The 21960-nt window shown below is 43.4% G+C and overlaps 2 long non-coding RNA genes across 2 annotated transcripts; one reads left to right on the top strand and one right to left on the bottom strand.

Annotated features, from left to right (window-relative positions):
* Positions 1 to 461: 461 nt before the first annotated feature.
* LOC135308430 (uncharacterized) lies at positions 462 to 20679 on the top strand. Its single transcript, XR_010368860.1, has 3 exons — positions 462 to 1085; positions 13839 to 14076; positions 20430 to 20679. It is a non-coding gene; the product is annotated as an uncharacterized LOC135308430 (long non-coding RNA).
* LOC135308432 (uncharacterized) lies at positions 16958 to 20531 on the bottom strand. Its single transcript, XR_010368862.1, has 2 exons — positions 20403 to 20531; positions 16958 to 19037 (listed from the first exon to the last, which is right to left on the bottom strand). It is a non-coding gene; the product is annotated as an uncharacterized LOC135308432 (long non-coding RNA).
* Positions 20680 to 21960: the final 1281 nt, after the last annotated feature.

The following is a 21960-nucleotide window of genomic DNA, read 5'->3' as shown; positions in this document are numbered from 1 at the left end:
GGTTACTAAATCTAGAAGGACAGCTTGTCCAGATTTGTAGCAGTGGGGGCTTGGGGGGTTTTTGAGCCTGTTTGGGGCTCCTCTGCAGCGGGCTTTGGGTATGTTTGGTCTCTGACTGTCTGGTTGGGACGGCAGTTTGAAGATGTTTAGTCTATGTTTGCCTCTTGTCTAGCCTGTGGCGCTTGGAGTAACTTCTCTCTGTCTGTCCCCAGAAATCCTGCCCCTAGCCTAGAGAATTCTCTGTCAGTTACAGTCTTTTCCCTTTACTATTGGTTTGTCTTTTCCGCCTTGGCTTCTGACCTTCCCCCCGCCCCCAATTTCCGCGGTCTCCTCCAGAACAGCAGCAGTTTTCTCTGCCCCTTGCTCTCCGCCGCTGCCTTCCCCTCGGAGCTGCCGGCTCCCGCCACTGCAGGACCCCGCGCGGCGCCGGCACAGCCACCGCTGTGGAGGGGACACCTGCCCGCTCCGCCGGCACCGCCGGTGCGGCTGCTGCCCCGCGGCTGCGGTTTCTGCCGCGGGACAGAGATCGCCCCGGGCGGCTCCGGCCGCCCCGCTCCGCCGCCGCCGCGAGCGCTGCGTCATCTGCCCGGCCCGGCGCTGCTGCCCGCGGGAAAGCCGCGCTGCCAAGGCCGAGCGGCGCCAGCGACAGCACCGTGCCCGCCGGCAGAGAAATAAAAGCAGCTGGGGAAAGCAAGCACCGCGCCCTTCTTTATTTCCTCTGCCACCAGTCCTTTAGGCGCTGAACCCGCCTTCTGAGCCAGCCGAACCGTGGCCCTGCCCGCCGGCGGCACAGACAGGGCACGGCCGCTCTTGACGCGGGCCCCGATCGTCTCCCGTGAGCGGGGCCGGCGTCCCTTTGGCGCACAAGGCGAGGCGCAGCCCCCACGGGAAGGACTGTCTGCAGGGTGCACGGACGGCCCTGCCCAGTGAAGTTCGTGCTCCGTCAGGCGCCGCCGGTGGTTTCGCGCACTCTGCTTGCTGCAGCTCCCGGGAAAGCCAACCCTCTCCGTTCCAGGCGGGAGAGGAGCTTTCCCCTGGATCGAGGGCCACCTCCGAGATTCTCGCTGCCAAGAATCTTGGGTTTCGTGAGTATTGCGGTGGCCGGGACGGACCCGACTGGGGTGCCCTGAAGTTGGGTGGGGGTGACTCTCGGGGATGAGGGGAGGCGTAGTGCGCAACGTCCAACCCCGCCACCGCCGGTGATTCTCGGGTGTTTTTCCTTTAGATTTCGTTTTACCTCAGAAGTGGGTGGAAAAGAACCTAGGAAATAGTCTCGGTCTGAGTGTTCTAGTGGCCGGGACGGACCCAACTAGGGTAGAGTGGGTGCGAGGCTGTCTGCTAGGGAGAAGGAAGTTTATAACCAAGTTGGGAATTCCTTGGTGGGAGGAGAGTTTTGTTTATCTAAGGGAAAAGTTAAGAGATTTGTTAAGTGGATTTTCTTTCATTTTCCAACTACGGCCCTTAATGAAGTAAAAGCACTAAGATTTTGGGATAAGATCAGAATGAAACTTGGAGAAGAGGCAATGATAGATGGTGAATCAAAAAGTAATTTTTGTCCTCTCTTTATAAAATTGAAAGCTATCACATTAGTAATGGAAAAGAAAGTGAAAGAAACTCCAAATAAATCTTCCCCAGTTCCTCCTGAAATCCCTGCTCCAGTCCCCCTTGTTCTGACCCCCAGCATCCCGAACCGAGTGAGCTGAGGGGAGCAAACCACCTGCAGCAAGTGCACAGCTGCCCCACATTGTGGGTCTCCCTTGCTGCCCACATCACCCCCGGTTCCCCCCTGGCTCTGGCAGGACTGATCACCCTGTCAGTGCTCCTTCCCTAGACCCGAATACCTCACCCCTTTTACCTGTAGTAAAACCTGTAGATCGTCTCCCAGATTCCTCACCTCACCCAGAGTCTCAGAATGGAGAATGTCAAATAGCTTTGCCTTCATTTTGTGGTTCTTCTCCCCATAATCCCTTTCTCCCCTGCTCCCTTCCCCCTTCCCTCAAGTCACAAAATGGTGGACACCGCATGGCTTGGTCCCCATCTTGTGGTCCTCCTTCTACTTCCCACAATCGCTTTTTCCTCTGTTCCCTTCCCCTGTCCCAAATCCCCCAATTGTGCTCTGGCTTCTCCTCTTCCCATCCTCCAATCACCCTAGCTTTACCCCCTGTATCTCCCTTCAGTGAAGTGTTTCTGGATTTTGTAGGCAAAGTCAGTGTGGTGCAGAGGATCAGGAATGGGACATCACGCCATGATCAGTGTGATTAAGTGAAGCCAAATTTATTACTCCTGAAAAGGCTATATTTATAATAAGTTTCTACTGTTCATGCGTCTCTAGCTAATACATGATAGGTTAATCCTAGCTGTTCACATGTCTAAATTAGAATGCTGATTGGATAGTTTAATTTTTCATGCGCTTTACTATGGTTGTCTGACACACCCTTTGCTTCTATTTTCTCACTTTCTCAAACTTGCTGACAAACTTGCTGAGTCTTGATGGCTCTTCTTCTTGTATCTTTCTCAAGGATATACCGAGCCCGTTTCTGAGTATGTCCATTATTCATTGTCCATTATCCATTGTTAGCAGCAGGCTGGATTGTGTGTCGGCTGAATATGGCCATTGTTTTGCAAAAACTCCTCAGCCTGCAAAAAATCCTCAACAGTTCTGTGTTTGTTTTTGCACAAGCCAGACTGAATTCAAAGCACGGGTAATTAACTTTTGCACAGAGCGTAGTAAGCAAGGCACTATAAGTAAAATTGCTAAAAGGAGACAAAATGTCATAATGCTAAAGCATACTAAATCTTTAAGTAGCCTGTTATGCTCTAGGATTTTAGCCACTCATCACAGGAATTCTCGACAGCTGGGAGCTTTTTCATGTTTTCCTTAAGCAGTGACAGTTTCTTATGAATAGATTCAGAGTGGTGAGAGAGACTCGTGCAACACATTCCTTCAAAATCTTCACGCCCATGTCCTTGAGCTTGCAACAAAAAATCTATGGCAGCTCTGTCCTGTAACACAGTGTGGCATGTGCTACCTACATCAGTGGTAAGTTCATTCAGTATTGTGGATGTAAGGTTAATTTGCTTTCTTGCCCAACAAGCTAATTGTCTTAACTGAGTAAGGGCTTGTGCTGAGGCTACTCCTGGTGAAAAAAATTGAGGCTAGAGTAACTGAAGGTCGATTCCACAATTCTAGATCATCTTTACAGTCTGACCTTAATAGAAGCACACTACATTTTGCAGGTTGGAACTTGTGCCTGATGTTAAGCATCTGTTGAATGTTTGGGGCAAACAATGTCAATTTCCTAAAATAGCATGGTCCTCCTAATGCTTTCTTGAGGAACCATAGACCAAGCTCTATCTCCAAAAATGAGAAAAACTCTAGGAGGTAACATCCTAGCTGATATTTGTTTGATGAGTACACGCTGTGCCAAATTGGCACCCTAGGCTGTGGTATTGTAATACCACGAAGAAACAGGAGATATCCAAGTGCTGTCATTTCTGGGTTTTCCTAATTTCTCCCTAATCAGCTCTTTATCTTTGTAGTACCCAAAGAACAAACAGTAATTTCCTGGCATTGATCCCAAAATATCCAGTTCTTGTGATTCTTGACTTGTAGTATTTAAGTTTCAAGCAATTGTAAATGCTGGAGCTCCTAAGGGGTTTTATGAATCCCTTATTTTTCACACTAATTTTCTGTAACAACGGGATTTGGATTGGTACACCAATTTGACCAGGCCTTACTTAAGTTACCATCAATTTGAGCTCTGGTTCAATTTCCAAATTCTTCCATTGAATCTAAGGGAATTCCAATTAAACAGGTGCAAAATGGATCAGAGGGTGTAGCTAATGATAAGCAAAAAGATTTCTGCCCTGTTCTGTTGGCCCATGTAACCCACATGTTAGTTGGCTGATGGATGTTGTAGAATCCCTGCGTTTCTCTAATCATTGCACTGAGTAGCGTTGTTAATATCTGCCAGACTCTTGCCATTGTTGCCATTGCCACTGATCACGCCTACGCTTTGCCCAGTATGCCTTAGCCTGGTCCCACTGAAAGTCAGCAAGGTGATGTTGTTGTGGCACTGCTATTCCTGCTCCACATTCAGTAGCTATTATTTTGCTCTCTAGTACAATTTGGTTTGTTAAAGCAACTATAGCAAGATGTAATTGCACCCACAGTAACAATCTTTGATCCTGTGTTTCTATCAAAGATAAATCCTGGGGAAAACTCTGACGTCCTTCTGACCTTTGTGGATTACGCTCTAAAAATAGAGCTAATGCTGTGGGTGGGCTAATATTGCTAAGTATCTGAAAACATCTATTGCATGCTAGGTTAGTAGACCTAAATTTTTGCTTTCTCTCTTGAGGTAAAGTTAGATTATGTTCTTGATGAACTTGAAAACTTACACTTTACAGAATGTACCTTAAGCCAAGGCTTACCTGCATAGCCATGCACAGAACAAGCATTTTCTATCTGACTTACAACTTGTGATGCAAGTAAAGGTAAATAATTTCTGGTTGTGTCCAACTCGTGTATAGTAAATCTTCGTGGGGGTGCCTGCATTGCTGCAGCAAATTCTAGTAATATTGGTAAAAACTCTGAGCGTTGTTCAGCTGTCAGGTGTTGAAGAAGTGGATTCAGGGCTGTCTGGATTCAGGGCTGTCGCTGACTCTCTGCCTCTGGGCACAACATGGGTTGATGACGGTGGTTTCAGACAGGGCTTCACCCACTTGGCTGGAATCCAACAAATGCCTTTATCTGTAAGTAAGCATAGATAACCTCTGCCTGTTAATTTGACTGTAGCTGGTCCTTCCCGTGTCCCTGTTTCTGGGCTTTTGAACATGACCTGAACTCTGTCAGGCAATTCCTCACTTGAATTACGTATAAGGGCATGATGCACAAGAATAGGTGGATCATCCCTATCTCTTGCTGTTCTAAGGTAATTAGCACAAAGATGGCTTTAGCTGTTTTTTCTTCAGGGGATAACCCTCTGGTTCCCCCTTTTGGTTTTTGCAGCATGCCCTTAAACGTCTGATGAGCATGCTCAATAACTGCCTGACCAGTAGGATTGTGAGGAATACTAGTGTCATGTCAGATACTTTATAAATTGCAGAAACGCTTGAATCATAGGCAACAGTAGGCTGGACCATTGTCAGTGTTAATTGCTGAGGGGACATGTAATATGGCAAAGCAATTGTGCAAATGTTTTTCAACATGACGTGCTGTCTCACCTGTTAAGGGAGTAGCTTGTAGAACACAAGAGTAGGTACCAATGCAAACATGCACAAACTTTTTCTGACCGAATTCTGCTACATGAGTTACATCCATTTGCCATAATTGCACGGGTTGAATACTCTTAGGGTTGACACCAGTGCTTAAACTAATGCTATCTCATTGACAATCAGGATAGAATTGCACTATACCAGTAGTATCAGTAAGGGGAAGACTAAATTGTTTAACATTTTTGCAGATTGATGAAAAAAGGCATGGGAACTTTTAGCTTGCTGGAATTTATCAGAGGCTCGCATTGGCCAGACAGTGGCTACCAACTGATCAACTCGAGCATTACCTTCAGACAGACCAGGGAGAGTTTGATGACTACGAACATGAGCAATAAAGTATTCTTGCTGTTGCTGATTTAAGTTTTTAAGCAATCGGCTTAAAAGGGAATACAGATGTTTATTACTCACCCCCTTAAGTACTGCTTTTTCAAGGTGTTGGATACAGCTAACTACATAAAGTGAATCAGAAACAATGTTAATGGCTTCATTGTTCTAATTTTCAAAAGCCTAAATAACAGCTTTTAATTCTAATGTCTGCAATGTATCTTTTACTTCTTTAAAAATGACATGCTTTTTCCCTACCTTATCTTGCTGCCACCTGCAGGCAGCCTTTTTTGACCTTTTACTTGCATCTGTAAACACTGTTAGCCTAGATACTGGACAGTCAGCTCTCTAGGGTCTGTCTTCCAGACGCTGATGCTCTAATAAAGATAACACTCGGTGTCGTGAATAGGTATTGTGAATTTTACTATAATAATCAGCCAAAGCTATCTGTAAAGGAACAGAATGCCCGATTCCTCATTCCAGATAGCAGTTAACCAACGGTATTACAATTGCATATGGTTCATGTCTCCAGCTTTCTAATATTCTCCCTCTGCCTTTCATAATCAAATGAGTAAAAAGTTCCAGTCGAGTGGTAATAGTTCTAGACTGTTTTACAGGTAAAAGTACTTATTCCAAAGTAACTAAGGGATTAGCTCGAGATTTATCTACTGACAAATTAAGGCAAAAGGATGTTTGGCATAATGGTCACCCTCTTTGCTCTGATTGATGATCCTCAATTGAAGTGGCACGTTTTTGATCATGCGATGTGCATGTGCTGTAGCAACCTTTGTGGCTATGCGATCCAAGGCCTGCTGTTGTCTCTTATTTAGGGTCTGATGTTCATCTGCCTGAGACAAAGTACTTAATAACTGTATTAATGGCTCAATTTCTTCGTTAGTTATCCCACAAATAGTTCCAATATACTGCATATCTCCCACTAATTTCTGGACATCATGTACAGTTTTAATTTCAGTGGTGATGGTGAGTTTCTGTGGTTTCACATTGATCACATTTTCAAATCGATCGATCTGCCACCCGAGATATTTCTAAGGAGCTGAATGTTGCACTTTATCAGGGGTAATTTTTAATCCTTTTTCCTCTAGCAAAGCTGTCATGGTTTTTAAAACAGTTACAAGTCCAATTGTTTCCCAGCCACTAAGATATCATCCATAGAGTTGACACGATCTGTCCTAAGGACGAGATTCGTGGAGGTTCTTTTCACTGACCTCAGGTGCAAAAACTGACATGACAAGGGGGTTTTGCAGTAAAAATCAAAACAAATGTACCTTTATTGAATGACCACAGCAAAATGCGTTAGGGAGAAGGGGAATGATGAAGAGGGAAAGAATAAGGAAAAATAAAAAGAGAGGGGAAAAGGAAAGAAGGTTTACAGCTACCAGATGTAGGATGATGGGGTCCTTTGAAGTCCAGTTGACGAAGCCTGTCTCATGCACATCATGGGAGATCTCAAAAGGCCCTAGCTAACCCAGGGGTTTTTATTATTGAAAATTGCAAAGGGGGGAGAACAGATACAATAGTCCATGATCTCAGCAGTGGGTGAGAGCCATTGTCTTCTCAGTCCAGTGGTCACTTGCAAACTTGCTCTGGTCACCTGGCCTTTACCACACACACACCTTCCCCCCCTCTGCAGTAGGGATTTCATCTCAGTCTTTTAGGGAAGAAGGGGAGCCTTTTCCATACAGGGGTGGCATGTCTCAATCCTTGGGGGAGAAAGATTTCTCTTATCTCAGTCCATCTGTCACAGTGGTTGATGTAGGATGAGGGGAAGGATCTTTTTGTGGTGACCACTGAGAAGGTCGTTCCAGAGAGAAAGTCCAGCCAAGTCAGGAGGTTGGAGAAGTTCCAGAATCAGCGTTGCTAAGTGATGCAGGTGTCAAAGGGCACAGTGTCCCTTTCCTTATTCATCGAGTGCAGCGCCCCATGGGGTAGCAAACACACCTGTGGAAACATTGGCTTGGCTTGGAGGACGACAATCCAAACAGGATCAGGATCCTAGAACAGGATCTTTTTTCCTCGGTGGTCCTGGCTTTCATGATGGTCGTGAGGCAAAGAATGAGGGGAATTTTGGACAGGCACTCACAACAGTGATAGATGATATATTCTGGAAATTGTTGCTGAGCAGACTCTAGTGCTCAAGCTACATAAATTTGACACATTGTAGGCGAGTTATGCATCTTCTGGAGCAAATAATCCTATTTATACTTTTTGTAGGGTTCTGTCTTATGGAGAGATGGAACAGAGAATGCAAAATGACCAGTATCATCTGGATGCCAGGGAATAGTGAAAAAAACAGAGATCAATGATTAATAGATTTTATGACTCAGGTATCATAGTAGGAGATGGAAGACCAGGTTGCAAGGTACTCATACTTACCATTACTGCATTAATGGCACGTAAATCATGTAGCAGTCTCCATTTCTCATTCTTTTTTGGTGTTCCAAGGGCTAGTAGATGGCTTTATGTGTCTTGCTTTAAGCTGGTTTTGCACTAATTGTTGGATTATTAGCAGCTTTTCTTTTGACAGCGGCCACTGATCAATTCACACAGGTGTATTAGTGGTCTAGCTAATTTTGAGGATTGGCTGTGTAACAATGGTTGCTTTTAGCTGGCTTAATAGATTTCTTTCAAGGAGACTTAATAAATTGCTGGGAGTTTGTATGACATAGGGTCTTGCAGATACACTCACTCCATTTTGGAAAGTGAAAGTAATCACTTCTCTGCTTAACTGAGTTGCCTGAGTTTCTCTAATTCCATCAGTACCTAAGGTAGGACTTATCAATGCCCAATTTTTAGGCCATATTGCATTTGAAATGATGGTTACATCTGCTCCACTGTTAATTATGAGTGTCTTAGTAATAGAATCACCATTAGGATGTGTCAAGGTTACCTGTTTGTCTGGTTTACCTCTTGTGATGTCCATAGCTTAATATACTTCTGGTTTAGCTGTGGAGCCAAAACTTCTTATTCCTCACTCCTTGAAGCTTGTACAGGGGACACAAGACTTCAAAGGAACAAGTTGAGCAATTTGGGAACTTTTGGGGATAGATACAGGAGGGGAAAATGTCTTAACCATGATTTATTTTAATAACGCCTTGAGAGTCTGCATCAATAACCTCAGGATTTACATCCAATCCTTTTTTGCTAGCAGATGATGTCCCTAACAGAAAAGCACTAAGTCCATTCCCCAAGGGTCTTTTTACATGAGTATCTATCAGGTGTACAGCAGAGTCCGTGATGGTAATGTCTGCTGCGGTTTCCAAGTCCACTCCCGCGCTTCCAGAAGTGGCTGATCTGAGTGAGTTTAATCCTCCTCCTCCTCCTTCACTGGGGGCTGAGCTATCCATGCATTTCCCTGAGCTTGTGTTGTCGTGCAGGGGTCGCGCTCCGAAAAGCGTTTCCCTGGAAACAACATTCTTTAGTACTGTGGTTATCTTTTTTGCAGGTGGAACAAAACTTTTTCATTGTTGCTAAGCGACACTGACTCTGAACATGTCTAATCTTACTGCACCCAAAGCGCTTCATGTTCTTCTCTTCTGCTTTCTTGTGCAGTTTAGAAATCAGTGGTTATCCTGTAAAATTGTCTCAAGCTGGCAAAAGACATCCCATTCTGCTTTAGATAAATGGTTCCATCTCATTGCCCAGGAGCCCCTAAAGTGGCTATTTACTACTTACAAGGATAGCAGCTACAGATGATGAAGGGGGTGATCCATTGCTCCTTTTAACAGTCTGGGCCTCTGGCAATAGCACTGTCCACCGTCTTCTTTTATATTTTTTATATTCCTCTAACCTATAAGTCCTCACACAGGGCACCATTTATTGTTGGCTGGGAGTCTATGTACAAATCACAAACGGGACGGGACTGCTGAGGAACGCGTCTCAAGCTGTTTATTTTCCAGCATCACTCTCATTACATGGTTATGACAATGGGAAGATGCCAGCAGCTCACGTCCTCAGCAAAGAACAAAGAACTCAATGTTGCAACTCGCTTGCTTGTTTCAAATACAATACCTGCTTGTAAGCATTAAAATACAATGCACAGAGTTCCATTATTAAGCCTAGAACTTCCTAACATCTTGTAAGATATTCTTTTCTGTAGCTTTGGGAGTTATTGTAGCCAAGTGCTAATAAACAGATCATTGTTCCATTTGTCCTTACATTCTACATCTCACATAACTTTTCTGCAGGCAAATCTTATGGCTACTGCTTAGCTCTAACAGCAGTTCTGCTGCTGCTGAGGCCTGCCTTTTGCAGCTTTCCCAAAACCCTCAGATTTTAAGGATTCCCACACCTGGAAGCATCCAAGGCCTGGTGGGATGGAGCTTCCTGCCCAAGAGGGATGGGATGGGATGGCATGGGATGGGATGGGACGGGGTGGCATGGAGCAGGGTGGGGAGTGGTGGGGTGTTCTGGGCTGTGCTGGGGTGGGGTGGTATAAAGTGGTGTCATGGTTTGACCCTGGCACAATGTCAGTGCCCCCATGAAAGGTATATTTCCAAAATGGTTACTGTGAGATGAGACCCAGAAACAGAACAAAGCAGGCTTCAGCTTTGGAATGGAGAATGGAGGGAAAAAAACCCAACACTTTATTAATCTACAACACAGAGACAAAAGGGTAAAAAAAGGAAAAAAACCACACACAACAATCCAGAATGGAATACCTCCAAAACACTCCTCCTCCCTCCCCACCTCTGACACTCAATCCCCTCTAACACTGAATTCTCTGTCTAATACCATCCTTCACACAACCTCCCCCCAGTTCATCAGGAGAGAGGAGTCTCCCTCTTGCACCATGGGCCTCCCCAGGAAACACAGTTGGAACCTCCTGGGCTTCTGCGTCACACGTGGCAGCTGCCCGGAGAGAATCTGCCGTGGTGATTATTTCCTTTCTATGTCTAGTGCTTTCATTACTGTCTATGGATTTAAATTGCTTCTTAGGTCTTTTTAAGAATGCATTGTTCAGTTCTAAGAAGTGGCAGCTTCTCACTATTGGGACACCTGTCTCCCTTATATTTATTCCCTTGGGGTCTGGGGGGTCTCAGGAACAGAGATCCTTCTCCTCTGAAGGCAGAGGGCTCTACCACACCCTCCTCATCAGTCTCTGTTCCTTCTGTTTCTTCTTACAACAGCTTTGTCACTCTTGGCTTCTGGCCAACCACCTCCCCCAAGGTGCAGTCTCTAAATTACAGGAAGAAATTGGTTCTGTCCTGTGGCCATGTAAGAGGAAAGTCCAGCCAAAGCCACTCCCATCGTCTCCTCCATCTAGGGCGCTTCTCATCTGCTGGCATTTCTTCACTTACTCAAGCCTTCTTCTCATTTGCCCATCCTCCATCCCCTCTCAATTCTCAGCTGGGGAGGATCAGTGTTTTTACAGCTTCCATTGTTTCAATACCAAAAGAGTTAAAAGCTCAGCCCGGTCTCCCAGCGGCTGGGCACCTTGCCCCCCCACTTCTTCTCCTGGCCATGGTGCCAGCACAAGATATCAAATTTCAAGCCAGCACAGTCTCTATCACTCTCTCCCGGGGAGGGCTGCCCAAACATCCCAGGTCTCCTCCACCCTGCACCTTGCAGGGCTCTGGCCTCCCTCCCCACAGGCCGCACGGCCTCCCCTGCCCCACCCAGACACAGCTGGGCAGGGAGAGGTCAGATCCACTCACCGCTGGACTCAAAAGAGAGAGCCCCTCTGGGAATCTTCTGCTTTTAATCCCTGTGTGTTCTCAGAGGCGTATCCAGGTCCCCAGTGGCCACACCAGGTGCCAATTTTCAAATCTGGCCACTGATTGGTTTGACCACAACTTTCCCAGAAACTCACTTCCTGGTCAAACCATGACAGGTTTTCATCATCTTCCTGTTCCACTCTCTTTGTGACTTAGCATGTGTTCTTAGCTGGTTATGGCACAAACATTTAACATCATTTTTTCACAGGTTGCCTATGCTGGCATTAATTCTTGGTGTTTTGTGGTCTGTAGTTACATTCATTGTTCTGTTCCAGAAACTCTGCCCGTTCCTTTTCCAAGCTATAGCTGGGGATGCATGTAGAACAGACGTAGATGTTTTGGAGGAGTGCTTTTTCTTAGACTGTTATTTAGTGTATGAGATGTTCCAGCACCCTCCTATGGAAAAAATAACTTTATTCCTTCCATTTTACCTCTTCCTCCTGCATTCCCCTGCCTTTGTCATGCCAGGAAGGTGGCACATGGCTGTGTATCTCAGCCACTCTGGACTATCTTTTCCCATTTCCTTCTCCATAGCTGCCAACCCTGTGGATAGCTGATCAGCATTTCTGTCTGAGTGCAAGAGCTGAGTGCTGGCTGTAGGGAGCCTCCATCTGGGACAATCCAGGACTGGTATCCTGCAGGCAGGATATAGGGTGGCAGTCATTTCTGCCTTGTGGAGCTAAAGTTGCCTGGTGGTTTAGGGGCCTGCAAACAATAACCCAAATTTCCTTGCTGTTCAGTGTTCCATAGGTTTTTTCTCCTTCCCAGTGCAGTATTGAGAGGCCATGTGCCTGGTGAGGCCTCTTCAGAGGTCAGTTAAATGGGCAATCTGGATAATCAGTGTTTGGGGAAATAGGCCTTGAGGCAGAGTCCCAAGAGCTGTAGCCATGGGCCAGAGCCCTGCTGTGCCAGGCAGTATGCAGGAATGAGGTGAAACTGTTTTAGAGAATGTCTTTACAAAATCCAGGAGATACTTGTGGTTTCTGCTCTGTTGTTGGTATGATGAGCATCACCTTCAGCTCCTCAGCAGTTCACCAGCCAGCTCTTGAACCAGCCGGGCTCCTTTCACCTACTGTGGTGGACAGAAGTAATTTTTAGAGTTTAAACTTGTAAATGGACTAAGTTTGTGGACTTGAAAAAGGAAATCCTTTTGCATGTGATGGGGAATTTTGGTTTTGGAGAAGAAGTTGAATATCATTACACAGGTGATGACAATGGGAGGAATACGTGATCCGCAAGTCTTTTGTTTTCTTTAGGATTAAAAATTCATTCCTGTAGTCAGTCTTTCCAGTGCTGGTCTTTTCCTTGTCCCTGGCAATGCCCTCTCTTGTCAGATGTGTAGCTGCTGCCCTGGAGTGTTTGCACTCCTTGTGGCAGACCAGCTGGCTCTCCCTGCAGGAGCACTTGGGAGCTGAGCACCAGCTGCTTCTGGGCAGCCAAGGGAAGGTGTGAACACTGGAAATGGAGCAGTGGAGGGAATAGCAGCAGCAGGAATGTGGTAACAGGTAGAGAGTAGAGTACAAGCCCACTGTGAGCAGGGTATACACACACCAGTTGTGTTTGATAACAGGCAGACTTTCCTGGGGGTATTCCCTGTCCCTTGCTGGAGAGTGGAGAGAAAGGAGAGGCTACAGCAGGGGTGGGGCAAACTGGGAGTGGAGGAAAATCTCAGAATTACAGAACACCCCGTGTTGGAAGTGACCCACCAGGATCATTGAATCCAACTCCTGGCCCTTCCCAGGACATCCCAACAATCCCACCCTGTGCATCCTTGAGAGCATTCAAACACTCCTAGAGCTCTGGCAGCCTTGGGGCCATGCCCATTCCCTGGGAAAGCTGTTCAGCGCCCAAAGAAAACCTTTCCCAAATGTCTGCATAGCAAATATGTTCTTTTCATTTTTCCTTGATGGTTAACAAGAGAATTCTGTCTGGTTGAGAAGCAGTAAATGGCAACTTTCCATATTCTAATTTTGTTCATTTGAACAAAATAAAAATAAAAACTTCATTTGCTAAGCCTGCAATGTCAAAATGTGAAACTGTTACAGCTTTTCCAGTAAGTCACTGGTTTTCTTAATTACTGTGGTACTTTGTGACTTTCAAGTGACTAACTTTTGGGCTGACACAAAGCTCACGTGGCCACCAAGCAGCCTATAGGAAATGAGCCTTATTTTCTCTCCCTGTTTTTTTTTTTTTCTTTCTAACTTGTAAGATGACAATAAGATGACAATAAGGTTGAATGAAGCTGTTGGAAATGAATAGAATAGAAATTAATAGAAGTGAGTCAGGTTGTGGTGAAAACCTAAAGGCAGGGGTAAGCCAGGTTCATTCAGTGCTGTTTCAAAATTCTTTTCCTTGAAGGGGAATAAAGGAAAATATATGAATATGAGGATTTTTTTAACTTGAATTGAGGAATTACCCAGTGAAAATAAAAAAAAAACTATGACCATAACTAAATTATAAAGTGATCCAATGACTCTTTTCTTCTTTTTTTGTTTCCCATAGGCCGAACTCATGGGCACCAAATGGCATAGGTACAACTTTGAAGGCCATGGGGACTGTGGGCCCATCATTTCAGCTCCAGCCCAGGATGATCCCATCCTGCTCAGCTTCATCCCCTGCCTGCAGGCCAACCTGCTGTGCGTGTGGCACTGGGACATCAAACCCGACTGCGAGGAGCTCTGGATATTCTGGCGGGGGGACGAGCCCAACCTGGTCGGTGTCATCCACCGCAAGCTGCACAGTAAGCCACTCTTTGCTTCTCAATTACTTCCATTTTTTCCAGTGAAAAAGCAATTTTTTATAATGCCTTAACTTGCTATCTTATGTGATTTTGTCATAGTTCATGTTTTAAGACTTACTGGAAAACAAAAAAACCTGTAAATTTGACTTTTTTTGCCATGTGATAAAATGCAAAGTGAAACTTGAACTCCCACCTGTAGTCAACATCATGACTTGGATTTTTGTGGAACCTCTGAAAGTAAATTCTAGTTCCTAGGGATGATGATAATAATAATAATAATACCCCAGCTCTGGCATAAGGTAGTAGCTGATGGAATAAATCACCTCTCCTGTAGAGTCAGGTGAACTCCATGGCACCCCAGGTAAACCTGTGGGGTCAGGACTTGCTCCTTGCTCGAGCTGCAGGATTTGAGCATGATCCAAGGCGAGTTGCAACAAGTGAGTGGAATAGGAGGCAGGAAGAGGCAGGTAGGTCAGAGGTGACAGTGATAAGTTGGTGATTATAGGCTTTGTGTAACTGGGATTGTCCTCAGAGTCACCAGCATGTGGAGCCTTAGCATGATAAAGTTACTTCTGCTGTGTCTGTTTTGATCCTGCTTGGGTTTGACTATATCCAGTGTGTATTATTTTCTTTCCGGTGGTGTGTTGTTGCTATGACAAGTCTTAGTTTGTCTGAACTAAAAGGTCTTTTATTAGGCTGATTAATTTTACCTCTATTTTCACCTTGTATCTTGCAAGAAAACAACTGAAGTTTACTAGTTCTGGAATAATAACAGTAGTTTAAAAAGCCCAAGAAAATCATAAGGATCAGGTTCTGGTTTCTTGCAATAATGTTTTTATCCTTGTGGTCTTTAGACCCTCTGGTGACTTGGTGATAAAATTTGTTTCAAGTTCACAGTATATTTTGTTTATCAAGTGTGCTTGAATTGTCCCTTATCTCCCACCTGTACCCTGCACTGTTTTAGTCCTGGGTTATGGTATATTAATTTCTTTTCATTCTGTTCTAAGCACTGTTCCAAACTTCCTGCTTTGATGGTTGCCAGATTGTTTATTTGGCACCAGAGCCTGTGAAATCACAAATATGGAGGCCTGGGTGCCTTGGGGCGTGTTCCACGCAGGTAGCCCTGTGATCATGTATAATTAAAGAGATGGCTCACAAGTGCTGTGCTGAGCCATTCCACTGACGTTCATTTTTTATGAGACACCTGTTTTGAATGAGGGAATGGGTAATATTTCTACTTACCCAGCAAAGCTTTAATAATATATGCTTTTCTCTTAGTGAAATATAGTTTATTTAATATTTCAAATGCAGTAGATGGGACTTAAGTGTCTTTTTATTTGAGGGGAGTTGCAGGTGATGTTTCTGTTTCTGTTGTAAATTGGTGGAGCTTGTTTATATCTGACATCTTGGTTACAACAATGTGATGCTGCTTGCAGTGGTGGTGGTATGGAAATCCACTTAAATGTCTGGACAGCTGAACCTGCTTCTGCTGGGTGCAGTATGGGGCAGAGTATAGCAAAGCAGCACTGTCACACATTGTTTGCCTGGTTCAAAATTGTATGGAATCACAGAATCATTTAGTTCAGAAAAGACTTCCAAGGTCATTGATTCTAACCTGTGTCTGATCCCCAGCCAGAGCACTGAGTGCCACATCCAGGTGTTCCTTGGACACCTCCAGGGATGGAACTCCACCACCTCCCTGGCAGCCCCAGCCAATGTTCAACACCTTTTCATGCAGAAATTCCCTGGTGTCCAACCTGGGACTCCTCTGGCACACCTGAGGCTGTTCCCTCTCCTCCTGTCCCTGTTCCCTGGGAGCAGAGCCTGACCTCCTCCTGGCTGTCCCCTCCTGTCAGGAGTTGTGCAGAGCCACAAGGTCCCCCCTGAGCCTCCTTTTCCCCAGGCTGAGCTCCTTCCCAGCTCTTTCAGCTGCTCCTGGGGCTCCAGCCCCTTCCCCAGCTCCCTTCCCTTCCCTGGACACGCTGCAGCTCCTCAAGGTCCTTCCAGAACTGAGGGGCTCAGAACTGGACACAGCACTCGAGCTGTTCCTGCATCGAGGCTGGAGCCTTCAGAGCAGTAACTTCTAAGTGGAATTCAATCTGAAACTCGTTTGTTGTCATGTGTGTAAATCCTACAAGGATAGATTTCCTTGTTCTATATTAAAAGCACATTGCAACACTTGTAGTGACTTATCAGGTATAGTTCAAATGTAAATTGTGTAAGTGTTGTACATTTTCTGCTGATAGAGCTGTTGGGCTCTGCTCAGTACATTTTAGACTTCTAACATCAGTAATGACTAACACTGAGCCTCAAATTCTGCCAGAACAAGGCATTTATGTCCATTGATTCCTTGAGATAGGACAAAGGACACAGTTTGTGTTCACTGCTTCATGCAGCCAGAAGGCAAAAGGAACAAGTTTCTTCTGATTTTTGTTATAAACAGGCCACAATACTGAGCTATTTGATAGTTGAAATTAGCTTCCTGAAAATCTAAAGGGCTTTTCCATGTGGGCATACAAACAGAAAATAAGAAAATTACTGAAGCAGAGTTTTCCTTGCCTGTCAGCTGGGCCAGGGTAACACAATGCATTTTTCTGGCATAACATGCTCAGGAAATGAGCTGCTTTGGCTTAAAATGCTGTTCCTGCAGGTTGGATTGTCACTGTGACTTAGAGTTCCATTGCCAGAACTTTGTTCTTGTGCTGTATTCACTTCTTCAGGAGTACAAGTCCCAGGAATCTGATGCTGCAAATCCAAGAGGAAGACTAGAGTCTAACCAAAACATTGACATCTGAGATATAGGGACTATAGGGAATAATGTCTGTTAGTAAGGTCATGAATTCTTATCAAGAATAAAGTTTTGGATTTCTCTTTTCCTGCCTAGGATTTGTGCTTTGAAAGAGAAATATTTTAGTGATAATTAAATTCTAAAGAATTTAATTTTTAAATGTTATGTTTTATTAATTCAAGTCTAAATTATATATATTTTTTCTGGATAAGAGAGTCACTCCAATAGTGCTGTGTGATACTTAATGCTTTGAGTAAACAGAGGAAAAGTCCAAACTGAGGCTTTGCTTTCAGAAGCACTTCAAAAACTTTTGCTCATGAACTCTTTCTCTTTATAACACTGAAGGTTTGGTAAACAACAAATCTGCCATTAATAAAAGAATTTGAAATAGTCATAGGGAAACCAACTTAGTGTTTGTAAACAGGAGGTGTGAGGAGAGTTGTTTATGTAGTAGCTTTCCAAAACTGTGGGTAATTAAATGCTGTCATGGGAGATTAAGTAAAAACAATTATTTGCAGAGCAGTTATAGATCAGTGGAGTGGTTGGATTAACCAAGCAGCTGGGAACTTCAGAGGTCTCTCTTGCACATTCTCCTACATTTCTTCTTCCTGCCAGCCTTGACTGTGGTGTTCTGATTTTTATTGTGCTGGCATTTAAAACTGGATGAGAAGTTGAAGATTTTTATTCAATCCTGGGTGGAAAAAGCTGATTGGGGTGGGGTCAGTGAGTGGGGGAAAACTGGAGTGGCTCTATAAATCTGAAAAAGTTGGGTGTGCTTAAGTTTGTTGAAGTTTGGTTTTCTGAAAGATAAATGCTATTTAATGATATTGCCTGGAGAGGTTTGGCAACTGTTCCAGCCACAGTACCTTTTCCTATAAATCCATTTTTTTGTACATCTGACAGAAGAAGTGGAAGGAGAGGAGGGAGTGTCTGACTGTTGGCAGCGTTTTTGACAGGAACTTTGTGGATTTGCAAGTTGCAGAGCTCTCATTTGCATTTGGTGACCAAATACCATCTGAAGCATCACGGAGAATTTAGACTCAACTCTTGGGTTTTCTCTCTTCTCCCACCCCTGCCCTAGACCCTGTGGGTTCCACAGAGATTATAGGGAAGGGAGATCTGTTCCTCAGTTCCCTTCTTGGCTTTTGCAAAGAGCACTTTGCCCTGACATTTTACACCACTCCAAGAGTTGGACTTGATGAACTTATGGGTCTCTTTCAACTCAGAATAATCTGTAATTTTCTGACAGTTTTGTCTATCAATTTATAATCACTGTTCTGGATTTATGGATGTATTCCACTTGGTCTGCTGCATTTGTGGTACAGAATATTGGCATTCTCAGGGACTATTATGTGTACCACTACTGAGAATACAGGTTGGAGACTGTAAGCACAGCACTGGAGGTGGACTCTGGAAGGCTGGCAGGAGATAGGAGCTTGAAAATGAATACATTCTGGGTGTTTGATAGTTCTTTAGGTAAAACTACATCTTTCTATCAGCTTAGTAGCTTGTGTGCCTGAACTCACTGATTCTGGTAGGTAGTTGGGATTTCCATCTATGTATTGCACATGATCCATTAATTTCTGGAGCTGCTTCCCCAGAAAAATGATACTATTTCAATTTCTGCTGTGTAGAATGTAAGAATTTGGATGTAAATGCTTATGAAGAATAGATGATCTTGCATGAATTAGGCAATTCTTTCTTGAAAGATTATTGTACAGGATCTTTGCAGCTTGGTAAGTTTAAAAACGTAGCTGAAATTTGAGCTATGACAGGAAAATCCTGGAGCTTTGGCTCGTTCCTGTTTATGAATTCTTGGCATATCAGGTTGGCGCAGCCACAATCCCCTGGTGCTGATAAAAGTGAGGAGGGAAAAATGCTGCCTGTAGGAAGAGCTGTGTGCAGGACACCCACATTAACCCATGTGGTTGTGCCCAAAATTAACTTCTCTTATTGTTTCTCTATCTGAAATTTGCTGATTTTTACCTACAGGAAAGCAGAACATTGTCAGCTCTGTTTTTAAGGGTGTTTCCTGAGGAGAACAACTTGCCCCAGAACTCAGTTTAGTTGTTTTTATTCTTGCTAGGAAGGGTTCTTGATGCTCTCTTATGAACTGCCAGATTTCCAAGTTTCATTTATCAGTCAAGTCTTCTAAATCAAGTCAGTGTTTAACCTGTAAGTGGTCAGTAGTAGGTGGTCAGCATTTAGTAGGGATTAAAAGAAAAACAATGTAAAACTTGGAAAAAATTATATTTTTTGTTTCCACTAATGTAAAAGAGAATAAAGTAGTGAAAAATCTACTTTCCATTTCAATTTGGGCCTATTTAAAGTTCTTTCAGGGTACTGTCTTACTTCTGCAATTGTGAGGAATTTGGAGCTCTGTCAGGAATTAGAGTATTTTCTAAGCTCTGTGTAGTGAGATGTGTTAATCGTTGAATGAGAAGATGTTTCTGTCTATTCAAACACATTTTAAGTGTGTGAAGCAATGCATGAAATGAAGACTGACCTCCCTTGCTGTGAAATGGGTGTTCAGATGAGAGTGCTCTTCAGTCTTTTCATTCTACCATGAGATTATGGCAGGGGGCAAGAAGGGAGGGAGTTGCTGCTGGAATTGCATTACCCCTGACTTGGAGACTTCCTTGGATTTGCCTGAAGGTTATTCCTGGGATCCCTGGGCTTTGGTGAAAACATGGGATGTGTATTACAACAATTTTCTGCACTCTGAGTAACTCCAAAAACCCCAGAACTCTTGTCATGCCCAGAGGTACCAGGAGCGAGAGCAGCCAGGGCATGGAAAAGCAGTTCATGAACAAGGAATAAAGGATCTGAAATGCAAGGCTTTTGGAAGGCTTTCCATCTAAAAAGCAGCAATGAATATCAAACAGCTGAGTACCACTTATTAATAATTTGGAGTGAAATCTGAAAATGGTTAATTGCCGGTTCTTGAGTGCAGAGTGGAATTAACAAGTAGGTTCCTGTGACAGAAGACTTTATTGGAATATTAAGTTACTGAAAAGTCTGTTTCTGGCTTGATTATTTTCAATAAGATAAGTAATTTGCATTTTCTTAATTGCCTAGCATAGATTATTCCCAAAGACATGAAAATAAAGTTCAACTTTTCCATTCTTTTGGCTAGGAGATGGGATTGAAAAGTGAATTCCTTCTTTCTCAGCCTGCAGAATTGTTCTGTGACCCTTATATCTGACACTGGTAATTGGTGTCCAGTGATTGCCAGTTGAAGTTCAGCTTAGACAAAATAAAATTTTCTTTTAAACAGGCATATTAAATGAGGTGATTATGCCATCATTTGGGATTAAGGAATTGCTTCATGGGAAAATGCCAACTCCTTTTGTACCCATGAAGTTGACAAGAGCCTGATTGTGTTTTGCTTCATTTTGTTTTGCTTTCTTTTAAAAATAAATGTTCTTCCCACCACTTCTACTCCTTTTACTTGTAAGTTGGGTTATGGGAGTCTTTAAAAATATTTAAAAATATTCCAAACATTTATTGGAATGTTTGGAATAATGATTGCACTTACCTTTGCCTTAATTCCTCTTTCCTGCAGTGGTGTTGTCTCCACATGAACAGGGAATCTTAGCGTTCAGAGCAGGATCCAGTGAGTACATGTGGCATTTATGAATTCATTACCAATTCTAGTCAAGAAATGGACGTAACTGATCCGTGTGGGTCCATTCCAGCTCAGGATATTCCATGGATCATTCTCACATGGTGTGTTTTCCCTCTTCTTACAGCTGGCAATATCTAAAGCTAAAAAGTCTGGTCTTTATTAAAAAGTCTGAAATCTACCAAAGGGCCATATGTAAAAAAGCCTCATGCTTTTTGTTGTTTTATTTTATTTGTATCACTCAAGAATTAATATCTTAATTTTGTTCATGGCTGGGAATTTGGAGGTTTTCCTGTTGATTGCAACAAATTACCTAATGAAAACAGTTTAGAGGAAAGACACTGATGGAAGGCAAAGCCAAGAAATTCTCTACTGAATCCATGTGCTTCCTCATAATCTTTCTGCTTTCCAAATACAAGCTCAGTTCAACTGAAATAGTTGAAATTTTGTGTAATTAACCTTTAGGTTTTATTTGCCACACAATAGTTCCTGTTTTTCTCTGGTGTTTTTGTGAACAAAGGACTTAGTATTCCAGAGATAACATTAACAGCTGCCTTCTGGATGGACATTTGATGATCCTTTGGCAGAACTGTGTCAGCAAGGCCAGACTTAGAGCAAATCCAGGCTATTTAAGCTGGGATAGAACTGTGGGAGTGGAACTGCCAGGAAAGCACTGGAAATCCAAAGCAAGGTTCCAATAGCTGGGAATCCCTCCCATAACAGCAGAGTGAGGTATTACTAATGAATCCAGGAGAACTATTGTGTAAAATGGGCTTGGAATTAACTGGACTGCTGAGAACAAACTCAAGTCCAAATTTTGAATGTAAATAAAATTGATGTGTTACCACAGGCAATTTGGTGAACCATGAAAAACGAGACATTATGCTGCAGCAAAGCAGTATATAAAGGATTTATATTCTAGTTATATGAAAATTAAACAATCATTAAAATACTGTATTTTTAAAAGTGCTGCTCAGGGAGGGGGGAAATGAAAAAAATCCAATCAGTAGAATTTATTTTTCAACAATGTATTGGGCAATATCAGCCACAGTAGCTGATGTTTTTTCCTTTAGGGAATCTCTTTTTCCAGTGAAATGAATTCACTTAACTGTGTGAAGTAAATCTAAGTTAGCTTGAAGTGAAATCTGCATTAATAGGGCTCATTACTAATGTTTGTATTTGGATGTATTGAGTAATTCTAAGAACCCAGGGTAAGATCTACTGGAAAATTCAGACTTTAAAAATAGATGGAATGCCACCTTCTGAAGAAAATTATTAAAAAATTGCATACAATTGTATTTCAGTAATGGCATTTTTAGAATAATTAATGAACTTTAAGTGACAGTGATGGTGCTGGATTGCAAACAGAAAACACTGAAAGACAGCTCTGATTATGTTAACACATCATTCCTCTTTAGAGAGAGATGGTTTTCATTATATAAAAGTCACTTTCTTTATAATGAAGTTCCTG

Source organism: Passer domesticus, chromosome 10 (assembly GCF_036417665.1).
Source record: "Passer domesticus isolate bPasDom1 chromosome 10, bPasDom1.hap1, whole genome shotgun sequence".
Classification (NCBI taxonomy): domain Eukaryota; kingdom Metazoa; phylum Chordata; class Aves; order Passeriformes; family Passeridae; genus Passer; species Passer domesticus.
Note: the sequence above shows the minus strand (reverse complement) of the source record. Positions and strands in the feature narration are given on the sequence as shown.